Raw genomic sequence first — 27,437 nt, forward strand, 5'->3', positions numbered from 1 at the left:
CACCACTCACCACGCGGTGATTGAATATACACCGTTTGGTGAGACCAGAAGGAATTCAACTTTGAAATCTGTTTTAGGGAAATAGATTTTCACAGGCAATCGGTGAAAGTTTAAATTATCATAGGAACAGTTGCACATCCGATAAATTTTCAATAGTGGCATTTTGAAAAATGATAGTTTTAATTTCAACAGATTAGTAGCAAAAATTCCTATCGATTGGCGTATTAAGAATTAAAATCCATCATTTCTGGATCAAAATCAGTTTCAGTTTCATGCCACGACCAACTTTGGTTTTTAAAATCGCACCCCCAATGTTGCCTTAAAGTACATGGTATGTTAGATTTAAACATATCTAGATAGAGCTGGAATTAGGCATAACAGCTTTTGTAAACAATGACTTCTTTCGGTGATTTTTAGGAATTCAAGGCACGCCCACGCAAACCAACATTACGGTCGAGTAGAGGAAGTCTTACCCTACCTGATGGTGATGTTGATTTGCGTGGGTGAGCCTTGACTAACAAGACATCATCGAAAGAAGTCATTGTTTACAAAAGCTGTTACGCCCTAATTACAGCTCTATCTTGATATGGGAACTGACATCCGATTGATGACCTTGGCAAATGTCCAAAAATACTCTTTTACAAATGTATGGTGATCCTGAAAAGAACCGTTTTGTCGTGATGGTTGAGTAATGGTGAGCTATTAGTGTGTTAAACACAGATGAGGCTGATGGGCTGTATGTTGTTTGGAATGCGGGTGACGCGCTTGGCATAGATGGCCCACAGCGACTCACGAAGAGCTACTGATTCCGATACATAGCGGTGCGGCTTCATCCTTATTCTATGGCTGCTTATGTGGGCTGTGGGTGATTGAATAAACACCGTTTGGTGCGACCGGATGGAATTTAACTTTGAAATCTGTGTTAGGGAAATCGCTTTTAGCAGGCAATCGGTGATGATTTCAACTATCAAAGCAACAGTTGCACATTCGTGCAATTTTCGATAGTGACATTTTGAAAAATGATAAAGTCTTAAATGTAACAGATGCGTAGAAATATATCTGATCGATTGGTGATAAAATTATTGAAATTGATCTATGAGCAGCTGAGTTATTGACGGTAGAAATCTTTCATAATTTTGTTACATGTTCCATTTTTGGTTTTCATAAAGTGTACCCCCATATAGAAATCACAGACGTAGTCCTACGTCAAAACTGTATAGGAGTCCTAGGGGGCGACCCCGGCGTAGTGGTTAACATCCTTACCTCTCACGCCAAAGTCACCAGTTCAAATCTCACCCCCGGACAAGTCACGAATGACCCAAGAGTGTTAAAGTGACTATAATAAAAAAAAAGTATAGGAGTCCTGAGCGCACCAGTCGCATCTATCTTCAACCTCTCGTTAAATTCAGGAATCTTCCTTGATGGTTGGATGAATCATTGCGTCACTTTTCAAATAGACCAATGTAACATATCCACCATTTTGAGAAAATCGAAGTTGAAGTTTGACAGATTATTATTTTAACTGTTTAGAAACAATATTTTTAATGTAGTCAGTGAATAAGAACGTTGAAAATTCAGTAGAAACGGTAAAATCACAATTTTACTTTGAATTTTATGCTACAACATAGAAAAAACCACATAAGACGTTTTGACACTCATTGATTATGTAATTGAGAAAAATCGTCTAATGTATCGGACATGTTACATTAGACGATTTTTCTCAAGTACATAATCAATGAATGTTACATTGGACGTTTTGTTCTACTTGATACTAGATTCCCTAACTTTAGATTGACCTTTAGAAAATGAGCACCAATCATGTTAGGCAGGTCCGAATGACCGAAGTAACAATCAAGTACACATCATTTCAAACTGTACATTGGACATTTTTTTACCTATGATTATCTTAAATAAATGAAAGTAAATTTGGATGGATGTTTATGTATCACATACAATGATAGAAGAGCAACAGTTTGTATCGCTTAACTCGATTTGTTTACATTTGTTATTTAGGTTCTTTTGAAAAGAGACGCGAGTTTTCCGTTTTTCCTGTCTTCAAGAAAGACGATAAGCAGTCAGTAATCAACTATCGAGGTATTGCAGCTTTGTGCACAGTTTCAGAACTTTTTGAGCTGATAGTATTGGATTATTTTGAACACACTTGTTCCAGTTACGTTGCAACCGAACAACATGGAAGAGGTCCACTGCAACAAATCTCGAGCAATACATGTCTTTTGTAATTCGTGGGCTTGAAAACAGCCAACAAGTTGATGCTATCACATCTATATCACATCTGTCTGCTGCGTTTGACGAAATCTCGAGTACTTTTTCAAAAGGACCAATGTTACATTTCCGCCATATTGAGAAGAACTAAGTTGAAGTCCGACAAATTATTTTTTAAACGGTTTTAATACGTTTAGCAAACATTTTTTGCCGTGAATAATAACGGTGAAAAATCAGTAGGGATGGTAAAATCACACTTTTATTTTGAATAACGTGCAACCGAGCGAGCAACAGTATGAAAAAAAATCACATAGGACGTTTTAAATAGTTGTGCTTCGGCCATGTTACATTGGACGATTTTTTTCAATGACATAATTCGTCCCCTTAAGGGGAAGTTCATCGCTCCGAAAAAAATAATTACTTTTTGACTTTTCTAAAAATACTGGAAAAAATATCAAAAATTTAAAAAAAATACACATTTTTTCTAATTTTCTAAGGAAAATTCAAGTAAAAACAATATTTTTTTAAGTCATCATGGTATAAAGATTTGCTGAGAGTCCAATTTGTTTCATGATAAGAATGAAAAAATATGATTACATGTAATTTTTGTCAAGAATCTTAGGAAGAAACTGATTTTCTTGGATTTTTGATAATTTTTCCCAATATTTTTAGAAAAATAAAAACGTGCCAAAACTAAATTTTTATTTTCGGGCCGGTAAACTTCCCCTTAATGCTACAACTAGGTAACTTGAAATTAGGCGATTTTGAGATGATTATACTAAAACTTGATAAACTCTATAACACATCAAAAGGTCGTCAAATTACAGTAACAAAGAACAACATTTTTCAAAACTAGGAATCTCAGATTAGAACGTCATTTTGGGTATCTTGATATAATCTAATTTGTGTCCATGTCAACCTATATCTGTCTCAATTGAGCAAATAACTTTTTGCAGTCGAAAGTGAGGAATCAGGGGTCACATTGCGAATCTCGAAACGAAAGACTTTTTGTACGAACGCTTGTATTTTTTTTTTTCCTGAAAAGTGCTGCTGCCTGAAAGGCAAAATGGGCGCGTATCTATTGGAACCACTCACAACGAAGGATTCGAGCCAGGAGGCAATTGATTTCCTTGCTTGCGGTTTCAGCTCGATGCAAGGCTGGCGGTTCAGCCAAGAGTAGTAGTTTCTAGTGAAAGAAATGATCTTCATCACATCACTAAAGGGTGTCCACGATGAAATTGCCACACTATGAAATTGCTCTAACTTTTTAACCGTTGGGTAGAATTTAATGAAAATTTGGGTGGATTTAGTTCGTAGTGCATTATTTACATCCTGCAAGTTTTAAAGTCCTGTGATCAAAACTCGCGGAAATGGAGTCGAAAGAACAGCTCGTGCGTGATAAAATCTTGCGCATTCATCACGCGAACAAGGATCTCTCGCATCGTTCCATCGCTAAAACGTTGGGAATCGCGAATTCCACGGTGTCGCGAGTGATTAAGCGGTTCGAGGAACGGTTGACCACCGATCGGAAGCCCAGAAGTGAGGGAAAAAGTATTCCGTACAACACCAAAAATCACAACCGCGTAGTTGGGGCCTTCAACCGAAATCCGAACGCCTCCGTTAGGGATGTGGCTAAGAAGCTGCACCTAAGCCGAAGTTTTGTCCAGAAGGCCAAAACTAAGGCTGGGCTTCGAACGTTCAAGGTACAAAAGGCCCCTAATCGCGCCGAGAAGCAGAACAAGTCCGCCAAAACCCGTGCCAGGAAGTTGTACCTCAACATGCTGACGAAAGTTGAATGCTGCATCATGGACGACGAAACATATGTGAAGGCCGACTTCAAACAGATCCCCGGCAACCTGTTTTTCACGGCCAAGGATAAGTTCAGCGTTCCGGAGCATGTCCGCACTCAGAAGATGTCCAAATTTGCGAAGAAATTCCTGGTTTGGCAAGCCATCTGCACGTGCGGGAAGCGGAGTGCACCTTTCGTGACCCAGGACACGATGAACGGACAGGTGTACATAAAAGAGTGCCTCCAGAAGCGGCTGCTTCCTCTCCTGAAGGCCCACAACGTCCCAACAATCTTCTGGCCGGATTTGGCCTCATGCCACTACTCCAAGGACGTGCTGAAGTGGTATGCGGACAATAAGGTCAATTTCGTGCCGAAAATGTTCAACCCTCCCAACACTCCGGAGCTCCGCCCCATCGAGAAGTACTGGGCGATTATGAAGCAGCACCTTCTTAAACGACCTAAGGTAGTGAAGACAGTCGAGGAACTGAAGAAAGTATGGGTTTACATGCAAAAACGGTTGATTCACAGGTTGTGCAGAATCTTATGGCCGGGGTTAAGGCAAGGTGCGGGCATTTGCGTATGGACTGTAAATAAAATACGAGTAAAATGGTAAAATGAAGTTTAATAGTTATTTCTCAATCCCTGAAAATTTGATGGCAATCGGATGAAAACTCGAATTTTGCGAATCAATTTTGTGTGTGGCAATTTCATCGTGGACACCCTTTAAACATAACCACGAGCAATGACGAGGAACTGCATCCCAAACCCCATGATAAACAAGAAGCGGATGCATCCAATGAAACTTTTAAGCGCAAAAGAATCATTACCTACATAGGAAAAAATTCGGTAAAATCCTTCCATTGCATTATTTTTTTATTCTTCAACATTGTTCAAATATTTACACATTACACACAACTACACATAGTAATTCGGAGCGTTTGGTACGGTATGTCCACGCATCCTTCCACCCCTGTAGATTTAAGAAATGTTCCCATTCATTTCCAAGAATCATCTTTGCGGCAAATACAACGCAGTAGGCCTGGCCGTATTGATGTTTATATCATATCTCAGATATGCTGTAAACATCAATTAGACAAGAAAAATGATTAGACCTCATCTAACCTAATCATTTTCCAGGATGCTTTCTCGTACTGGCTGCGTTTGTATTAGATTAGAGATTAGATTAGAACGCTTGTATGAAAAAGTTTTTCGTTTCGAAATACGCAATGTGGCCCAGTATTAGTCCTCACCCATGCAACATTATAAGTTTTATCGAGATTTTAAGCAACTTTACAAGCCTAAATCTTGGCCTACAGAATCCTCCAAAAATAAACCAAAAATGTTACTCAGGAAATTTGAACCTAAGACTTAAGTTTCCGACATGATTTTATGTTATGAAACTTCAATTCCATTGATTTCAACTTGCGCTATCTTGGAACAAACTTTCACATATAATGTTGAGATTATTTTCCTACAACTTGGTAACTAGGTGGTTCTTATTTTTTTTTGTAAATTAATTTATTTGTACAGGCTCAATCGAATAAACTTTACAGAGCCAAATTATCATTTGTGTTATACATTATTAATATATTAAATCTAAAGTTAAAATCTAAAGTTAAAGGAATTGAACCGAGTCCTCGCGGTCGTCTCGAGGTTAGTGGAGATTTACAGTTTCATGGATGGGGATAGGGAGAAGGGGTTTGAAATATTATTTACCATACAAATATTTCATTATTCCTAAAACATGAACTTATTCCTATTCAACTTAATATCAGCACTGTAATTACACTATTATTGCAAGAAAAACACAAAAAAAAAAAAAAACACACACACACACACACACACACACACACAACCAAAATACAAACTAAACACAAGGGTAATCAAACTTACAATCTAAGGTTAATACTCTTCAAGAAAACATAAATGAGCTTCATAAACTCCAGATCGCGTCCAGCCAAAACATCACGAACTGGAACATTAGGTTGTCTACCTCGAGCCCGAAGGAAATCATTTAGCTCAGATCTGACTCCACGATGTTCAGCACAAGACCAAATAGTGTGATCTGCGTCCTGGTAACATTGTCCACATTCGCAGAGATTGCTGTCCCCCAGCCCAACACGGAACAAGTGAGCGTTTAACGAACAGTGATTGGACATGACGCGAGAAATCACACGAATGAAGTCTCAACCCACATCCAACCCTTTGAACCAAGGAATCTTCGACACCTTAGGTATGATCGAATATAGCCATCGTCCCAAACACCCTTCACTCAATGTATGTTGCCAGCTGGCGAGCGACCGTTGACGATAAATGAAGAAAAATTCGGTGAAGGCGATCTGTCGATCGTAGATATCGCCTTCCATAGCGCCCACCTTTGCAAGTGAGTCCGCTTTCTCATTGCCCGCAATCGAGCAATGAGATGGGACCCATGCAAAGGTGATGACAAAAGATCTTAAAGATAAAGCACTTAGAAGCTCTCGTATTTTCATGAGAAAATACGAGGAGTGCTTTACCGGCATCATAGAGCGAATAGCCTCGACAGAACTGAGACTATCCGTAAAAATAAAATAATGATCTGGTGCAAGTGAGACGATCGTTTCTAGCGTATAATGTATTGCCGCCAGGTCAGGAACATATACGGAACAAGGAGCATGAAGCATTCGAGAGGCGCTATGAAATTCGTTATAAATACCAAAACCAGCGGACGCCTCTATTAGTGATCCATCTGTGAAGAACGATCTTGCGGAATCAATTCGGCCAAACTTTGCAGCGAAAATGGACGGAGCAATCATGGAACGATAATGCTCTGGGATTCCGCGAATCTCTTACGTCATAGATAAATCAAAATGAACAGAATTGCCGAAGTCGGAGATGATTTGAAGTGATATTTTCTTCTACTTTTTCGTGTTTATCGAGTAGTTTGTGAACTGTTCTCTCTATATGTGGCAAAATATGGTTTGTTTACATTCTGGAGTTACGCCCTTTTCAAATGTTAGTCTAGATTTCATCTTTGCTCAAAATTGTGTGCAGTTTAACAAAACCGCGTTTGTCTCGTACCATATTTAAAAATTGATAAGACTTGCGGTGATTCGGGATATTATTCATAGAACCATTTTCTGGCCACCCAGTAACATAATCGGTCTGAGGATTGCATGTTATAGCTACGCTCAAGATTTTATGTAATTAATAAAAAAATCGTGTATTTCTAGGACGACTTTCAGTAATTGACAGTTTTCCCGGTGATTCTGGATATCTGGGGATCCTTTTTTCCGACCACCCAGTAACAGAATAGGTATGAGGATTGCATATTTCATCTATGCTCAATATTCTATGCAAATTACAAAAAACGAACATTAATCTCTAGGCTGTCTGACTGATTCTTTGTTGTTAACCTTTATGACATTTCACGATACCTTAAGTTTTGAATGTATGCGTGAAACTGATGAATTTCGAAAAAAATTCGGGTTCGATCCTAGTCGTTCTTCAGGTGGCTTGGTGGCGAACCTAGGTTGGTAACTGGCGTTCAAACTATCAGCTCTTAGGTTGCAACCCAGGTGAGGGTTCGCTTCAAACTAAAACGGCATTAGTTTGACAGTTGCACCATGACGAAGTGGCAGCGTATTCGTGATTTGTCCCACGCGCAAATGTCGCAAAAAGACATTTAAATCGCCGTGGGAGTGTCCCGGTGGACCGTCAAAATGGTTTTAGACCGAGAAAAGAAAGGACAACTATCCGCGAAGGTGGCCACAGGTCGTCCGAGGTCAGCTCGGGTTCCGAGGGTTATCGTTGCTATCAAAAGGAAGATTCGGGTGAATCCAGTACGTTCAATAAGGAAAATGGCAAAGGAACACGGGATCAGTGACTTTACGGCACGGAAGATCGTAAAGGAAGATTGCGGGGCGAAGTCGAGGGCACGGAAAAAAACTCACATGATTACCAACCACATCCGGGAGCTACGAGTCGAACGATGCAAGAAAATCTTGAACTTCATTAAGCGAAAAAATCCGGAAATCCTGTTTACCGACGAGAGCATGTTTACCGTCGATCCCGTGTCAAATTCCAGAACCGACCGGTATACTAGTTCTCTTCCGGCAAAAGACGTGGCCGACGAGCACAAGAACGTGTATCTGACCAAGCATCCTGCTAGCGTTATGGTGTTTGGATTGGTGGCTTCCGATGTCAAAAAAAAAGGACCCGGTGTTCATTCCAGAAGACGACAAGGTCAACATGGAGGTCTACATCGGGATTTTAAGTAAGTATGTTCTTGCGTGGATCAAAGAACAGTACGGTCCAAAGCCAAATGTTGTATTTCAACAAAATGGGGTTCCGTGCCACACCTCGAACCGCACTCAGAAGTGGTTGCAGGAATATTTTCCGTTCTGGGCGAAGGATATGTGGCCGCCATCCAGCCCCAATCTTAATCCGCTGGATTACTCAATATGACGCGTCATGAAGGCCAAGGCCTGTTCTAAACGCCACCCGAGTACAGCTAGCCTCAGACAAACATTGACCCGTACCTGGAGAGAAATGGATCCAGACTACATTATTAGAACCTGCCGTGCATTCCGGAAGCGTGTGGAGGCCGTAATTGCAGCAAGTGGAAACTCGATCGACGATTAACATAGTTTAAGACACTGAGAAACATCCCCCCTTTAAATAAATAAAAAAACTCGAAAACGAAATTTTTGAGAATTTTTTTAATTTTGGCATTGCTCAATGGTGCAAACCTTATCACGCATACGGTATGACAGAGCCTGTCATATGACATTTTAGTTTTTTTTACTGTAATTTGATAGCTTGTTTTGCAAGTGTCGGAAGCAAAAGCAGTCGATTATCACAGAAAATGTGTCGATTACGGTGACCGCTTACAAGACTGCACAGGTAGAGTTTATGATTGAGAGCTGCATCTCATTCTATGCAGTTCTACGTCCCTGTTATTTGCCATTGTCAAGCTGTTCTGAAGCCAAGTAGAACCAACATGGGGCACTCGACGTCCCATAATTCGTCTCATCGTTGAGAGGCAGCGCTGAACCTGGCTACTGGCCACGAAAAGACTTGCCAATGTACATCAAATATTGACTACATCGGGACATCTTTTGTCTCAAATCGAGGGAAGACTCTCGTGCAAGCTCTACCACAAACCTTGTTCATGTTGGTCTTCGTCAAGCGGACCGTCTACAATTTGGACTTCTACGTCAACACATGTCAAGCTGCCTTTAGGTTGAATTGGCTAAACTTGGTGAGTTCGTTCCTTTTTGTCCATTTTTATCTTTTCAAACCAGTAACGCTGGTAGATCACCTTTTCGTGGTGCGTTACTGGTATAAGATCTATCAACGAGCCCTAGTCCTAAAAACTTCAAACTAGGGGAACTAGATGTTTCAGTAATCAAAGGAACACATTTTAACCCTTGTTACTTTGTATGCCTTGTTAATAGTGCCAAGACTCGGGTAGTGACCACCTCCGTTATGAATTTTTGTATTGTATATTTCAAATCAAAAATATTATTTATAGAGTATAAATAATCCTTTACCTTTCCCTCTTCTCTTTTCAGAAAGCGAGTAATGGTCTTATAAGCCATAAAAGGCTAGGACAAGAGTTAGTGCTCATGCGGAAAATGGAGCATCACTAAACCTTTCTAGCTTAGATGCTTCCAACGACCAACCAATTATATAATTACCAAAAACGGAACGTACGATACGAGATGTCCACGTTTCATATTTTTTTTGGATTCTGAAGCATCGAGGCCAGATGTTTTTTTAATCATCTTACCCCTTAAATGCTGCACAATAGGCCTGGCTGTTTTGGTATGTGTGACGCAACTTCGATGTGAAATATATATCAAAAATATAATGAAAACAAAAAAGTAGAAGGGTCTGTGCCTAGGGGCACGAACGGAAGCTTGACGTAGGACCGCTAGTGGACGGAACAAATGTGAACATTTAGTTCTTTTAATTGATCCATCATCAATTCAGTGCCAATATTTCAAAGGGCGTAATTGCATTTGTAAACAATGGCTTTAGCCGTCGATTTATCGCGAATAAAAGCTCACTCATGAAAAATAATGACACCAGCAGGTAGAGGAGACCTCCACCAGCTAGCTTTGTAATTTTGGGAGGTAAGATTTCATTCGCGAGAAATTGATGGCTTCCCGACCAGAAGGAAGTATCAGAAATAATACACACTGTGTTACTGAGGTATAAAATTATTCGTAACATGGTCTGTTATAAAACATGTACCGTTTGTAGTTAAAATAACAAAAAATATAACAAGAAATCTTCTACGTACTATCAAGAATATAACAACTATTGTTAGGGTTATATCATATTTTTAACACACCTTGTTACAAAATAACCCATTAGGGTAAAAACTAAAAAGGGTATGAACTGGACTTTTCAACACGGTTTTTGGGTAACATATTTTTGAGTGTTTTCTATTTTTAGATTGTTGTTAAAATATTTAAAAAAAAACCATCTGCTCCCCCCCCCCCAACACAGCACCCCTTCACTCTCTTTCCTCTTAGCCTGCTTCACAGACACAAAAAGCGTCTATATAGCTGCCACAGGGATTCGAACCCAGACGTTTATCAATCTTGGCTAGTGGAAAATCTGGTGCCTTTACCATCTAGTCTATATCTACTGTTGACGAAGGAGTAGATGCAAGCTAACCTTTTGTGTATGCCAGGCAGAGCCTTCCTAGTTCGCTAGCGCCGGCAACTGAGTTAAAAATAAATCGTGTGTTCCCAACACCTCTCACTCTCTGCACTCTTTCTGCACTGACGTAAACGGCTAAATATATTTGTAACAAAGTTTGTTATAATTCTCAAATATTGCCGTTTACATTGCACTCGCTAAAAAGAAATTTTATTTTTTCTGATTATTAAGTAGCATAAGCATTAAACTTAGCTCTATGAAAGTAATTAATTTAAGTAGGGGAAATGCAAGTAATGTCGACCCAAGTGTCCCTAATTTGGGCCCATACCTAAATTCAGCAATCGACTAAATTTTCAATAGCAACCAAAAATATCCATAAGTAAAGTCCCAATAACGCGTTCATCTGGATAAAATTGATAAATAGCAGATTTTTAGCGATGGGCCCAATCTTAGATCCATAGGCCAACATTAGAGACATTTCCCCTATATGTAACAAAACAAAAATAAGATGAAAGCGATTCATTGATTGCATATGCACTATTTGAATTATAATACAGTGTTAGTTGCACATTTTGTTTGGTTATGCGTTGAGATCTGTCTCCCACACCATTGCAAATTAAAGATATATTCGAGGTTAGTTTTGATTGCTAATGTTCGACGGTTAGTGTTGCAATTTTCCATTGATCATTGTAATTTGTATATCATCAAAAACATATTGTTTTTCACAAATTGCAAAATATTTATTTGAAAAGGTGCACGCCAAAATTCAAAGAACGCAACTGAACTGAAAATTTATGTTTTTGGATTCCGTTCATGAGCGAATATATAATTGGTTCACACTATTATTGCGCAGCCTATAGATCAGAAGCGTCTTGCAGTGACAATTTCAATTTTATAATGCTAGTTCACCACCGTAATATTTTCAGGTATTACGGAATCAATATATAGTAGCTTAGTCGCTTTGGGCTAGGTAGTTTGATTCGACTTGCGAAATAGGCCTTATTTCCCTCCTGGATTTCCATCGAGTTAGGGAGAATCAAGTCAAGGAGAGATCGAGTAAAGGAGAGTTGAATGTAATAATTTATTTAATTCTTAGCATCCCAATCAGAAGAGAATGCAGTAAAAAATAGAAGAAAAAGCACTAACTGTGACCTATGGATCTAATAAATATCTCCCGCTCTTAAATTTTTCGTAGAACAATGCATCATCTGGACAATACAAATGAATATGTTTGATTTTTAGTTTATCATTATCAAAAAATGCTTACCGTCGAAATTTATTTATGGGCCCAATATTAGGAACACTTAGACTGACAATAGGGACATTAACCCTATTAACTCAATTCCATGTGAAAAACTTTTCCATAGCCCTTAAATAAATTTAAATTCTACAACCGGCTTAAGGTTAAAACAAAACAAAAATTAAAATAAAACAAACCGTTTAATTTTTCGTGCTACTAATGCTAACAAACTTAGTTGAAATGTTGTTTTAATTTTTATTCTAACAAATTATGTAACAATTTTATGTCAAATACCATGATGATTTTTTATTCCTCATTTCACCACAGAGCTCTTAAAACAAGATTATATCAACGGTTATTATGTACAACAGAAGTTGATATAATCGTGATATAATTTTGTTATAACGTTCTGGTTAATTAAGTCATTGTTTACAAAAGCAATTACGGCCCTTTGAAATGTTGGTACTGAATTATCTTAACGCTTTCCGTTTATTATTTGTAAGCGTATCAAATTTGTAGTATTTATTTCAAAGAGAAAGTTGATGAAGAGAATCCAAGGGACTGTCAACTTGAGTATTTTCGATTCATCTACCCGACTTTAAAAGGTGTATTTTGAATTTTTTGTTATTTATGAATTTTAAGTTTTGTGCATTTTGGTATTAAAGTGTATTCAATTCACCCCTTACAGGATTTCCTTCCAAATTATATGAATGGGGTGGGGCGGAAAGTATCGTTTGTGCAGAATATGTAAACAAGCAGGGACTTCTAGAGATTGAACTCGTAAGAGCTCATTTTCTCACAAATTTGATTTTATTGGCTTTCTGGGGACTGAATATACACCCAAAGCGAATTATTTCCACTTCTCTCAAACTCTATATGGATTTTTAACACTTCCTACCAGCGTGTTCTGGAAAATGGTCGGACGATGATTAATCTCACCAATACATTCGGGCCTACAATTCCACACCTTCTATAGAGACCAGGTTGAGCCTTGATAGCTAGCTGCTTGCGGGAACTGATGACCTTGACAAATGTCCAAATAATACTCTTAACAAATTTATGGTGGTCCTGAAAAGGACCGTTTTGTAGTGATGGTTGAGTAATGCTGAGCTGAGCACGACGAGCTACTGATTCCAATCCATAGCATAGCGGTGCAGCTTCTTCCTCCTTTGATGGTTGCTTATGTAGGCTCTGCAGCTCACTGCTTGCAGGCAGTCTTTCGTTGTTACTGGAGAACAATTTTCAACGCCACACGCCGAAAGCACTGCTACTGCTGCTACTAATTTCGACGACCGACGACGACGTTGAGAGCGTGTGGTTCTGATTATGGCGATGAGTGTGCAAAATATTACGCATTTCCATCCTCCCTATTCGCACGCGCCCGAGGATCGGAGGCGAATGCCACTTCGACTTGTTTCGTCTACTTACAACTCTCTGACGACTGTGCTGGGGAAGCAGCATATGCATGTAGGTAATTGGTGGGTTTGTTAGTTAATTCGACGCTTTTGGACAATGCTGGACATTTACAAGTTTTTCAATAGTTTCTTGTTGAAAATCATTATTCGAAAGCATTGTTATCAATGCGTAGCCATATTTCTGATAGATTGGTGATAAAATCATTGAAATTGAACCAGGGGCAGCTGAGTTATTAACGTTCAAAATCTTTCTTAATTTGTTACATGTTCCATTTTCGGTTTTCACAAAGTGTACCCCCATATAGAAATCAAAGACGTAGTCCTACGTCAAAAGAAGATGGAGGTATGTCAATAACTTTCCAGGATGCTTTCAATAACTGGCTTCGTTGGTGTTAGATTAGATTAGATTAGATATGAATGGAACAAAAATTCTTAAAAATTAGGATCGTCAATTTTCCCGGAAAACTTTAGTTGAACGTACTTTGAAAATTCCTGGTTTACCCTACTTTTCTTAGTGATTTTCCTCCATCGTGGAAATTTTCGTGGGAAACATTTTCCAGATTATATTTCATACAGCCTTTTGAGATAATTTCCATATCATTTCACTTTAAACATTTGTTCTTCGATGGTTGGTTTATGAGTTCTGAATTTTTAAAGTACGTGATGTCGGGAATGCCGAAAACTTCAACTGAAGTTTTCCCGAAAAATTTGACACCCCAATTTTTTTTAATTTTTATTTCGTTCATAGCATTCTGAGAATCTACGGCCCAAACCTGTCCAGTTATTTTAAAAATCCCCTTATACTTCCCTACCAGAACTGAAAGCGTTTGTAATTGTAGACTGTGTGAATACGCCATCACGGTAATTAAGAATCTTTGCATGAAATATAGGCTACTCGCCATGCCTCACCCCAATGACCCAATATGCCCTTCATTTAACGGTTTCGTTTTGTCGTATTTAGCAATTTAAAAACAAATGGAAAATTATATTGCAAAAACCAATCTACGTATCTCCTCCGGCCGCTGTAAGAAAAATAAATCCTATCGCGTAGCGGGAAGTGAATACTACAAGATGTATAAATAAACCAGCTAGTGTGCTATAAGGTGACGTCTGCCTGCACCATGTGAATGAAAACCACATCTTGGTGTTGGAATTGGACTTGACCAAAACAAGCAAATACATATACTAGCAAAATGTGTGGGTTACTGTTACGGATTAGATTTCTACGCGGTTCCAGTGGGCAGGAACAACAACTTACATATTAGCATGACGTTCTGCATCAAGCGCTTGCTGCTACAATTGACATACGCCTACACTGTTACAAGAGCTGGATGGGCGGCTTGATTTGTAGTAAACAGAATGCTACAGAATAATGCTGACTAGAGGCTAAACGAATGGGTACAAAAACTGACTGATTCAACTGGCTCGTGTTGGCATACTCTTGTAAACGGAATGATTGACCAATTAGAACAAATAGTCGAATTGGTTCAAGTCGACGGGACCATTTCGCTGCCACAGATAAGATAGGGTAACGGAATATTTTCGAGCCCAGTGCTTCTATTTAGGGCCTATCGCTAAAACCTCTCTGTGGATTTTCCATGCCAACAAAATTATACAGTTGATTCAGTTCTATTTGCGCAGCACAGTCCGACAGAACTTACTTCAAACCTGAGTTTGAATAGAGGAAAAATCGATACACAATCGAACTTAACGGAACCGAAAGTCTTTAAAAACTCGACATTCTATAAACAAGCACTATTTCGAATCAGACAGAGATACATTGATATTTTTGTTTACTTATGCTCAAATATGGGATTTTCTATCTTAAATTTTTTTGCAAATTTAGAACACACCTAATTTAGTTAGAACATTTTTAGGTTAGTCCGTCTACCATAAATAAAATGCTCTATGAGATACTTCATTAAATTAAATTATTTTATTAAGTCTAAGAAAAGCAATAAATTGTGCATGAGGCATGAAGTTGCAATTTTTGTGAGCTATGTTACCCCCAACTACGGTACTCAAAAATAAGATAATCTAACTCCTTGGACAGACGTACATGTTTGTATCGGTGCATCAGTTTCAAATAATCTTTATAAGTAAAATGCATTTTGAATTCATCACTCTACAAAAGAGGTGGCACGCATTGAAAGCTACAAACCAGTCAAAACAACATGGTTTCAAGGCAAATTCATTCGAATGCCACTAGGTCAGGAAAGAATTAATGACCAATCAACCATCATCGTCGGTCGTCGTCGTTTTTTCTTCCGAACACACTGCCTCAATTCGGAGGATTGTGTTGGTACATATGCATTGCATTGGCACATTTGTGATCTTTGCAGGCTTCTAAACACCATCTGCGTCTATCGGCAGGGTGATGAATGTTTATTTTTGAACGACGCATTTACTCGAGTCGCTTGTCTTTGATTTCCATCCACATGGCAAAACGATTCGGAAGACCCATTTCGCGCTGGTGGTATTTGAACGCAAACACATCCACCATAACAGTTCGCGCGGGCATTGGCATTGTCATAGTGCTACTGACTGGTGGTGATTGTCATCGCGGTTTGTGTATGCGTAGATACCTATACCTACTTACGTCGAAGAAGGGTCCCGTGGCCGGTATGGTTGGTAATGACGTAAATAAACCCGGTTCAAAGTCCAACCGGCAAACCCGTTTTATGTTCAATGGAATTCTGCGCTATCCGTGCCTGCAGATATAGCTGTTCGGTTTCGATGGGTTTTGAAAGAAGCTTACGTGGAAGTTTAGCATGTTTGTTGTTTTGATTTTTGTTGTTGTTGTTGAGGGTGATTATCATGGTGAACTTAGCGCGATTTCAGATTCAACTTAACGTATTTGATAAACCCGTTGATTGTGTGCAGGTATTTGTGTATACATTTTCAAACCATTTTCTGTGTGTATATAATCAGAGGATGTAAGATTCTCTTGAGGTTTTGTATGTAAGATATACACAATCGACGCAACTTGAAGACTATGGAAAATTATTTTAACTAATCATGTTTTTACTACTTCATGCGTGAATTTAACAATTTACATAGTTAGAGATGCTTAACGTCAAATATCAAGCTAAAAGTGGAAATTTTATACGATAGATGAGGAGATGAAAGTATAGAGTTGATGTTTCTGTTATAGTACGGCAATGTGAATATTGTATATAGAAAGTAGAAAGCGTGCAAAGGACAATTTTGAGGAAGGTACGAATCGAGTTGATCATTCCCTTTACCAAGCTCATCCGTTGATGAGGGATGGTGAGGGGCAAAAGAGGATCGCCGATTTGCTCATATATCTCCGAAGTGCGGAAACAGTTCTATCGATTGTTTCACACTCAAGTCACCGTAGATCAATGAACATGGGAATAAATAAAAAATATGGATAAATTTAAGAAAATTCTCGCGAGAATACGAAGTTGAGAGTGAGTGAATATCGAGAGTATGTATGTATGTATGTATGTCTCTCCTTAATTGTTCTGCAAAGATGATGATGATGATAGTGGTCTCCCAAGTAACAATTTGATGCTTAACAAGTGTTGTTTCAACGATTATAATTCAGCCTTAGTTTGAATAATTGTTGTATACATACCACGTTAACCTTTGTTCAGCTTTTAATCATCTGAATATGGTGATTTTAATTAGCCGATAGCTTAACAGTAATATTAATTATAAGTTTTTTAAGACATTACATAACAGTCTTAACCAACCCTTGTTTAGCCTTTAAGTTTTATTTAAAGAAAAATAATGGAATACCGCTTCATATCTAATATTTTTATGGGACTTTTTTATCATGTTTGTTGACTAATTGGATTTTCATGTTTATATTGTTATTATAAATCTAAAAATTACCTTTGTATTTCGGAATTCGAACCGGCAGTTACTGATTCACAGGCGTCAACCATACCTCCTGGACGATTAAGCATATGTGTGGCAAAAAGTATAATCATTTACTTGAAGCACATCAAATTTAAGTTAAGCAATGCACAGGGTGGCCAGTGAATTTTCATTTTAAAATTCCCGTTTTTTTCCCGGTTTTCCCGGTTCAAATCTTAAAAAATTCCCGGTTGTTAATATACAACAAAAAAAAACGAAATTGAACGCATTTTTAAGAACGTGCTGAAAGAAATTTACTGAAGGGATAAATGTGATTTAAATAGATTCCCAAGATTGCGGGGCTTTTAACTAGAACTTTTTTTTTCAAAATCTGTGATTAATAATAAACTTCGTATGCAAGATTTGGAGAAAAAATAATTAAAATGTGAGATTTTGATAAATTTTCAAGAGCACAGATTTGAAAAAAAGAATATCATACTTATGAGTCGTGGAGTCATAATTGTCACGCTAAGGGCATTTCAAGAGTTATAACAAATTACAGAACAATCTATAGAATCTAGTGGACAAACCCTGGAGTTTTTAGTAAAATTTGAAAGAATTCAAAGTGTTGATTTCGAACAAATATTGAGAAGGATTCCCACACAGCTTTCGAATGAGAAGTTCTGAGTAGAATACCAGAATTATTCTGACATGAAATCCTTAGAAATTTTTAGATGAATTTGGAGGAATTTCTGTGGAGAAGAATGCCAGTTCTAAATTAAATTGTTAGGCAATTTTAGAAGATTTAAAAGGAGTTGTGAAAAACAAAACTTTGCGGAAAATTCCTACGTGATTCTGAGGAGATTTGTATGGGGATCGTGGGGAAAATGACAGATGAATTTTAAGAAGTATTCCGAGAGAACTATGATCAGAATTCAACAAGAAACAGAGTTCTAAGAGTGTTCTGGCAAAATAATTTCAACCCTAATGCGAACGATTCATCACAGAACTTCAACAAAATTGATTGCAAGGAAATTCCAAAAAGAATTCAACGGTAATTATTACGCGGGGTGTTTTCTGGCTTATTTCAGAACAATTTCGAGATAATTTAGAGCAGAATTCCAAGTTAATTCTGGAATTCATATCGTGAGAATTTTAAACAACGAAAAATTTAAACCCTGTAAAAGAATAATTCAGTTTCGGTTTTTACAAATTTTTGTTTCTAAAGTCCAGTATCTTCAATATTTTCTTTTAATGACCAAGCACTTTACATCTGAAATTGAAACGACAAAAATCAATTTGCAATATTGCTGAGTGAATAAATTCTAAGAACAATAAGACAACGGCGCCGGTGGTGTAGTGGTAAGCGTGATTACCTCTCACCCCAGCAGGCCTGGGTTCAATCCCAGTCGGCGCCGCCGGGATGTTCTGAGGCATAACATCTCTGATCACGCCTTCCTTCGGATGGGAAGTAAAGCCGTTGGTCCCCGGTTCATGAGTTGATGGGTCGATAGGTAGGGTCCAGGTGTGGGAGCTGCCTTCCTGGCACGTCGGTAGCATTGGTGCTCAGCACGGAAAACAAGATCGACGGAAAAAACAAACCAAAGGAAAAAGGAAGAACAATAAGACGGAAAACTGAAGAAAATTATGCAGCAAATAGAGTAAGACATTCATTTGGTAAAGGATTACTTTTTTTTAATAGTTTATTCTGAAATTCTGGTGTAAAAATTTATTCCTATGGTATGGTTAATTTATTTTTCCCGGTTCTCTCACCGAATTCCCAGGTTTTTCCCGGTTACTTTTCAAATTCCCGGATATTTCCCGGTATTCCCGGTTTGCTGGCCACCCTGAATGCAGAATTGTAAACAACGAATGCAGACAGTAAACATTCCTCTCATTTTCAACTGAGTCAAAACACAGGAGTACAAATGTTAATACTTCCGACGTTGTCGTAGTCCACTTCTACCTGGAGCTATTCCTAAAAAGCTCCTTGTCTCTACTGCTGGCGCTGCTTGGGATTAGAAAGGTAGGCAGTGAATTTAGAAGAACTAAAATGCCGGAAATGCAATGAGTGTGCAATAGATTCATATTCTTCTGTCAAGCTATCACCATATTTGTAGCGCTTTGCTGATTTGTGGAGTAGTGTTAACTTAAATAAGTCTTGTTCAATCTTTAGATCAGCTAACTTATTGAGGTTGAATTATGGGGATACAATTCGCTTTAAGCACTGCTAATCAACTATATATTCAGCCTGCTGTTCAGCAGCTTTGTACACCCTTAATCAGCTTCTGTTCTTACTGTTCAGCTTGAATTGTTACTTGAGCTACCACCCATTGTAAACTAAGGGCGGAAACTAAGTCCGATAGCAGTGGGCTCTGTTTGTCTTGATCAAGCTTAATAACCTCTGATTGTCCACAACATGCCGCGGTATGAAGGGCCAAAAACGGATTGGGTGGATCGACAGACTAAGTCGCCTATACGCATCTACAGGGCAGTAAAGAATCTCCTTCCAGCAACATAATCGCACGTAACGTGGGTAGATCACCTTTTCGTGGTACGTTACGGGATATAAGATCTACCACCGATTCCTAGTCTTGACTACTTCAAACTAGGGGAACAGGATTTTACAGTAATCAAAGGAACACATCTTAGTCCTTGTTACTTTTTATGCCTTGTTGATAGTGATAAGTCCTCGGGTTGCGTGGACCGAGGATGATCTTGAAACAAGGAAAAAATGAGTTAGTTAGTCTTCACCTATGTGATTCCTAATCTTCTATTCGTTGTTTCCTAGTTTGAAGTGGTTAAGACTAGGGTTCTGATGCATGGTCATTATCGGTGTCATAGCTTGTTTTTGTTGTTAAGGAATCCAATTTCGACTGACAAAGGGGCGCGCCTTTGGAGGGTGTTCCAACTCCGAAGGGTATAAATAGCGGAACCTTTCAGTTAGAATCGATTCCTTGCGATGAAGGCAAGAATGACAACTGTATCAAAACCGAATACTTCATCATTTCTCAATAGTGATGGAGTAATACGACATGCACTAAACTAAGGACACGGGATATACTACAATAGATCAAATTACTGGTCGCAGTGGTTTTATGTCCCGAACAGAGGAAAAAAAAAAAAAAAAAAACATGATCGCACAATCAGTTCTGAACATCATTTTTGCTGGAAAATGGGAAAAATGAGAAATTTGGATTTTCGTCGAGAGTGACCCAATTCAACTTCTTCGCAACTACAACCTATTAAATGCCGATTTCTGATTTTGAATGGCAATTTTAAAGAGCAGTGCTTTAGGGCAGTGTAGCTCGGTAGTTTATTTTTTTGGGTCTCAGTAAAAAACATGCCGAGATTCAGCTAATAAACGAGAGTATAGCGTACGCTTGTAGAAATTTCTCCAAACGAATGAATAAAAATGAAAATTCCAGTATACCTAGTAAGTCAGCGCAGCCAATCTCGGCAATACAATCTACGTGTACACGTACAATTTTGCAAGCTTTTAACCAATTTAACGGAAAATAGTATATTATGAATTGTGGCAATATTTCATGAAACCGACGAATTATCTATTTGAGCCAATTTTCCACAGACTACCAATTTTGTAAAAATAAAATGTTTCGCCTTTCGTTATATTTGAACGGGACCCAAGAGAAATAATATTGTAGTCTCACTAAAAATCGGTCAATTTCGCCGATTTATCCCAATAATATAACTCTTTCTGTAAAAATGTGTGGTCCTTCTTCTTCTTCTTCTCATTCGCATTTCAAGCTTATTGCTTAGCGCATATTAACTGATTGCGTGCTCTCAACTTACAGGGTGTCCATTCAAATTCCATTTTTCAATTCCCGGTTATTAAAAAAAAAACTCTACCTTAAACAAAAAAGGCGTTCAAAAATAACCCTTTAGAGATAATGATACAATTTTGTCAGCACAATTCCTCTACAATATGCAGGGCTGGTAGTGGGTATTTTATACAATAGTATTGACCAATAGTGACATTTATTGATCGGATAGATATTAAGGATATGGATCTAATCTGCCGTTGAATGCGATCCGCTTTGAAAAATATTATAAATTCGCAAACCTCAATGAGAATTTTACAAGCATTCTTTAAAATAAAACAAATGGTTGGAGGATGAATTTGTTCTCGTAAAATCAGTATTAATTGGATAATCAATAGGTTAATTTGTAACCTCCATTTCCTCACACAGTACATACTCATTTTTCTACCACGATTTTTTGGAAACCAGCCGTTGAATAAGCTGAATTTAGATTCCAATTGGAATTGGTTGAATTTCGGCATGTGAAAGATTGAACATAGAAATTTATTACGAAATCTTGAAGTTGAAAAAAATTGAGACGCAGAGAAAAAATTTCACCGTCTTGGACAAATCTGTCAATTTTAAGACAAGCAATTTTAAAGATCTGGAATATAGAAACTTCTGTAAAACTTCAAACATAGACAAATTTTCATATCTCTGGAACCTAGACAAGTGTTCTGGATCGTATCAATAATTATCATTATTTTGGAACGAGGAAAATTTTCTCAAAAAAAAAAATCGATCTTCAAAAAAGTTGTAAGATTCTGGTATACATTTTAGAGATATTGGACATTTTTTTTTGTTTAATGCTGGTACTTAGTACTGGCGTAGAATAATTTACGATATGTTAAAATGTAAGTTCACAGTACGAGAAAATTTAATGTTTCTATAATATAGAAAAGATTTCATGATTTTAAACATAGAATTTATCTAAAATCTGGGCTTGGAAAAGAACTTCTGAAAAACAGAAGAATCTACTACATGAATTTTCGATGTTTGCCGATACTAAAGCTTCCGGCCTTCGAAGAATTATCGAAATTCAGGTCTTTGAAAAAAATTCTAGCGCATATTAGGCTTGGTAATCTTTCAAGATGACGAAGAGATATCGGAACAACAGTTTATTATTTTTTCCAAACCTCTGAAAATTTGTGATATCTTGAGATCATAGACAATGGAAAAAGAAATGTATATCCTAATTTTTCTTGAAGATAACGGTCTTGAAACAAATGCACTCTTGAAGAATTTAAAAACCTGTTTTTTCAGTTTGTTTTTCCAGTTGACTAACCTAGTTTTCCCAGTTTAATTGAAAGAGTTAAAGATGGTAAAGCATAGATTATTATTTCGCTTAACTGTTGACCCTAAGAATGCAGTATGTAATATGTAGTAAGGTCAAAATATGTTATTCTCAATTGAGGATTGGAATTAAGAAGAGACATGCAAGGAAATTCCAATGATTATTTTTGAAATAATCTTAAAAGAAACTTTACAGGATTCCAAGAGGATGATTTGAGAATGCTTAGCAAAATTTCAAGGAAAGTATTTTTTTTATTTATAGTAATTTTCACACTCTCGGATCATTCGTGCTTTATCCGGGTGAGATTTGTACTCATGATTTTGAAGTGAGAGGTATGGATTCAGATCTTTATGTTCTACATACTAACCTCGGAATTCAAAGATGTCCTATCTTGGTATCTGGTTAGCACAAAGTGCAGAAATCAATGTTTAATTTATCTCTATGTCCGGTGTCGAACATTCGCATGCCAAGCATGATCGGAGTTTACAAGGACTTTGAGACGGCATGCATCTGCTTCTCTATCTTGAAGTAGCTTCGTAACAGGATATGTCTCGCTCAGCCTTTATACTAGAACTACTTCACTCGGAAAACTGTAGCAAAATAATTCAAGCAATGCATTCAAATTACACCATATGAAATTCTATAAATTTAGCTATAGTAGTAGGAATAACGACAAAATCATAGCTTGATCCGGGCGCGAACAGATTGCGAGTGAAAGAAAAGAATAATATGAAAGTTGTAAGCAAGAGAATGCAATGATGTATGTGCTTATAGTTGAATGATTCCAAGTAACATTACAAGTTTAAAGGTTTAAAGGATTCTTCGAGACCAAATTATGACCTACAAGACTAATATAAAATCAAAATTGTTACTTGGGATGAGTATATATGATCTTTCCCGGCGCAATTTAGGTTTTTCCGGTAAATCCGAATTCCCGTTTTTTTCCCGGATTTCCCGGTTGGATGGACACCCTGAACTTAGTGTTCTAATGTATTCTAATTCATTTTTAACACAGCCTCATATTTTAGGGCTATGAATCGAACTGGAGGGTGGCTGCCATGTTTACTATTTTCCCGAAATGATGTGCTTTATTATTCTAATAGTTGTCGGATGGCTTTTCAATGAATTATACAAAAATAACGATGGCTTCTTTTATTAACTAAGTTCAGGGTGGATACTGAATTTCCATTTCAAAATTCTAACGGTTCTCCTGGTCAATATTTCGCGATTTAATAACTCATGCACAGATATCCCCTGAAGAGAGAGGTGCGCGTACCGCTACGTCTCTCTCACTAATAAACAAGAATCAATCAATCGCAATTTCTCGACTAATAGTCGAGCTGTTTTTTTTGTATGCTATTAGTGTCAACCATAAAATAGCCACCTACAGAAATTCAGCTCAATTGTTTGAAAACCTAATGATAAAAAGTGGGGGGTACCACTTACCGCGCTCTTCGGGGGATTCCTGAGTTGAAAAAAAGGAATTCTAAAAATCTCCGTAGAAACCACAAAATGGCCTTGTAGACTCTAAAATGGCCAAAACAGACTTCAAACTTGCTTCTTCTGAGCAGATCCAGGCCTCTCAGAATTCCACAAAACTTCGGAAAATTGTGGCGTGAAAAAAAAAAGTTTGAAATTTTTACTAAAAGCTGATGTTCTACAATTTTTGTCAATTTAAAATCTTAAACATGTATTTTTTAATATTAAATTTATTAACTTTTTTTATATGAATACCAGCTTTAGATATCTTTCGATATTCCGGAATGTGGTAAAAACTCCGTGGGCTATATTTAGGGTTGTCGATGGGTTCGACATGACAGACTATTTTCGGCACCCCAAATTGAAACGCAAATTTCACTGGATTTTCCCAGGAAAACACTTCGCTGAAATCATTCAAACAATACTTTAGGCTTTCAGCTTCAATTTGACACTCAGAAAAAGCAATCTAGTAGGGTTTTCTTGAAATGAAATACATGCACTACAAAATGCTGCTGATTTCGAGTTGCCGATGAAAACACAAACTGTTTAACACGCAGCTCAAATATAAAGGTTGCCGAATGAAAAGATATTGTCCACAATAGTCGCTCTCGCTAGAGAAGTATGGAGCTTTGTAAAAGCGTTTCAAAACAGTTTTTGACAATTCTTTCGACTGAAATTGTTACAGCAGCTGGCAGCAAAAGATTGTAAACAAACCAATACTGCATATGTGTGCGTTCCTTAGAGAAAAAGGCTATATAGAGATGGTTGCTGCTTTGGTTGCCGAGAATACGTAAATTCCCCTAATATATATTATGTAATAAATTATTCATAGTACATGTCCAAATGCTGAATGAAACGCTCAAATACTGAAGCCAAAAGAACCGTCAAACGCTGAACCAAACGAGGAAAGTAAATCAAGATTATTGTTTCGAGAGCTTCGTTTAGTGCGTTTAGTCGATAGCTTAATGCAAGCTTTTCAACCAACATTATTTCAGGTCACATGGAGGTTATAATCTCTCATAAGTTTCATTATCGAAAAGGCTTTTTTCACTTATGGACCAAAGTAATTCCTAACGTAAAAAGTGTGGTTGCCACTTCACTAACACTGAAGAAAAATCATTCACAAACCGTGCTGCTTGTTTAGCAGATTATGTCTGCGCGTCTCTAGTAATCGCAGTGTTGCGAGATATACCGATTTATCGGTATTTATACCGATTTCCGAGCTAGATACCGATATACAGATAAGGTTCCTCAGAATACCGATTTTTGAGATTTTATACCGATTTATACCGATTTTTTATTAAATAACCAAATTATTATTGCCTGCCCTCGCTCGAATTTCGGAGAAAATTTTTGTGAGAGACTTGTATCTTTTTGAATACCTCATATTTTTTGAGCCTTCAAAATTCTAAAAAATCATCTCTAAAGATGCCTTATGCTTGAAACCTTTTCGATTAATGTTTTCATTTCCTCCTTTTAATTGGCTACTCATCAATTGAGAAATAGTAGATGGCTCTTTCCTTTAGCTCCTAGGGAATCGAGAAATATTTTTTTAACATTATTTGACTCCCGGAAGCTTTTATTCATTTTTAAACTTCCTGAAGTTTCATCCAACTTTCCCTGGAGTTTTCTTCCACCTTACCTTGGAAGCTTCTTCAACCTTCGCTCGAATGATTATTTCATCTTCTCTCGCCAGTTTTTTTCAACTTTCCCGGATGGTACCAGATTTTTATTGCGGATCCACACTAGCTGCAGGAACATCTGTCCTGACTTTTGTGTAAGTTTCGATAAATTAAAAACAGTTTCATTAACTTCTGTTAAAATTCGAAAACCCGGAAATTTCGGAAAAGTCCAGCGAACTCCAGTGAACGTAAGGAAACATCATACATATTTTGGAAATTTCACAAGTTCAAAGAACTTCAGGGAAATTTAATAGTTTAGTGAAGTTCAGAGAACATCACTGCCGGTAATCGCAAGTCAGTCCCATCTGCATTTTTATCAATTTTGAGTTAGCATCATATCTTTCTATGTTTTTTGAGATATGCTATTGAAAAAAGGTGGTTTGTTCAAGGAAAATGAAAAACAAATACCAAGTCAAATTGTCCCACAGCGAAAAGTAACCGCAAATCAGTCCCATTAGAAAAAAATATGTTAGAAATGTTAGACAACACATCGCATCATGAGATTTGTGTCAAGACAGATTTTGCTCACTTTCCCTATGATATCTGGAATATGTCCGGATGTGGCCAATATAGTTGTTACGATACTCAGTTTAACCGCCAATCGATATGGCTTTGAATTATCATGTGATTTGATGTATCGCTTGATGGAAAAAAACGGTTTTACCACTCCCCCGGGGATACCCGGAACATGTCCGGGTGCGGCCAACATGGTGCTGGTCACTCATCATGACTCTTATTGATCTTATTTTTGAATTCTCATGTGAATTGATTTATCGCATGGGGGGTTTGGCTCATTTATAAAAAGCTCTGGTCTGATGAAGACCCATACTCACTGGAGTATGTTTCGGCCATTGCTTTGGAACCAGCGGAACAAATCCAGAAACATTCAATAACGTTCTATGAGACCATGGTATCTTTCTACTGTTCAATACTGAGCTAAACTAATGCAGCATCGTCATGGAATTGTGACTGACTTGCGGTTATTTTTCTCATTCACGTTAAATGTAATCGCAAGTCAGTCCCACTCAGATTTTGGCCATAAAATAAAAATTTTACGAAGAGCTTTGAGTGGGTTGGTTTATTTCCTTTAAATTCCGTTATAATTGCTTATCTTTTGACAGATACGCGTATTTCGTCTACTACTTGCAGACTTCATCAGTGCCAAGTACTCAACACCACTGAAGAATCCATCTTTTATCTACGAGTTATATACTAATCAATAGGTACTAAAAATCAGCAGGTATCCACTGCCATGTCAAAATTTACCTAAACAGGTACCTAAATTCAGTCTCCAACAGGTAGAGGCATGCTACGATGTGTTGTTCTAGACTTTCGGCTACGTCTAGTTTCCAAGGTGAAGATACAGTCCGCAGGATATTAATGTTTTCCTTAGTCAAATTGTGCCCCTTTTTAACGATATGTTCTGCAACCTTGGATTTAAATTCATAATGAAGCCCTTTATCCATCTCTTTGTTAGCCTTTTTTACCTCTGCGATGTGTTCCTTAAACCTTGTTTCCAAAGTCCTTTTCGTCTGACCAATGTAGATTTTATTGCAATCTGGACAAGAGATTTTGTAGACTCCGGCTTTCCCTAAGACATTTATTGAATCTTTAGTTGATCTTAACAGTGACTTCAGCTGATTTATCCTACTGCTGAATACTAAATCTAGGCCAAAACTTCTAAACTTTGAAATCAATGGTTTGGTAATGTTTTTGTCGAAATTCACCGCTACCCGTTTTAAACCCTCAGTTACTGGTGTAAGAGTTATCGATTACTGCTTGAATTATTTTCTCTTGATACCCATTAAGTCTAGCGATTTCAAAAATGTGAGCTATTTCCTTTGATTTGCCTGTATCGCTAAGAGGAAGAGTTTGCATCCTGTGAACCATGTGGTGAAAAGCGGCCATTTTGTGTTGATGGGAATGGTTTGAAGTGCTTGGTATTACTCTCTTTGTGTTTGTTGGTTTCCTATAGATTTCGAAATTGAACGCAGACGTTTCCCTGATGATGAGAA

General features: G+C 37.6%; 1 protein-coding gene across 1 annotated transcript in view; it reads right to left on the reverse strand.

Annotated features, from left to right (window-relative positions):
• The window catches only part of whd (carnitine O-palmitoyltransferase whd), a 109,583-nt gene that overhangs the window by 58,926 nt on the left and 23,220 nt on the right, over nt 1–27,437 (reverse strand). The gene's annotated exons all lie outside the window — the stretch shown is intronic.

The sequence above is a fragment of the Ochlerotatus camptorhynchus genome, unplaced genomic scaffold, assembly GCF_037179485.1.
Source record: "Ochlerotatus camptorhynchus isolate MF236.1 unplaced genomic scaffold, CSIRO-AGI_Acam_v1.1 ptg000432l, whole genome shotgun sequence".
Classification (NCBI taxonomy): Eukaryota; Metazoa; Arthropoda; class Insecta; order Diptera; family Culicidae; genus Ochlerotatus; species Ochlerotatus camptorhynchus.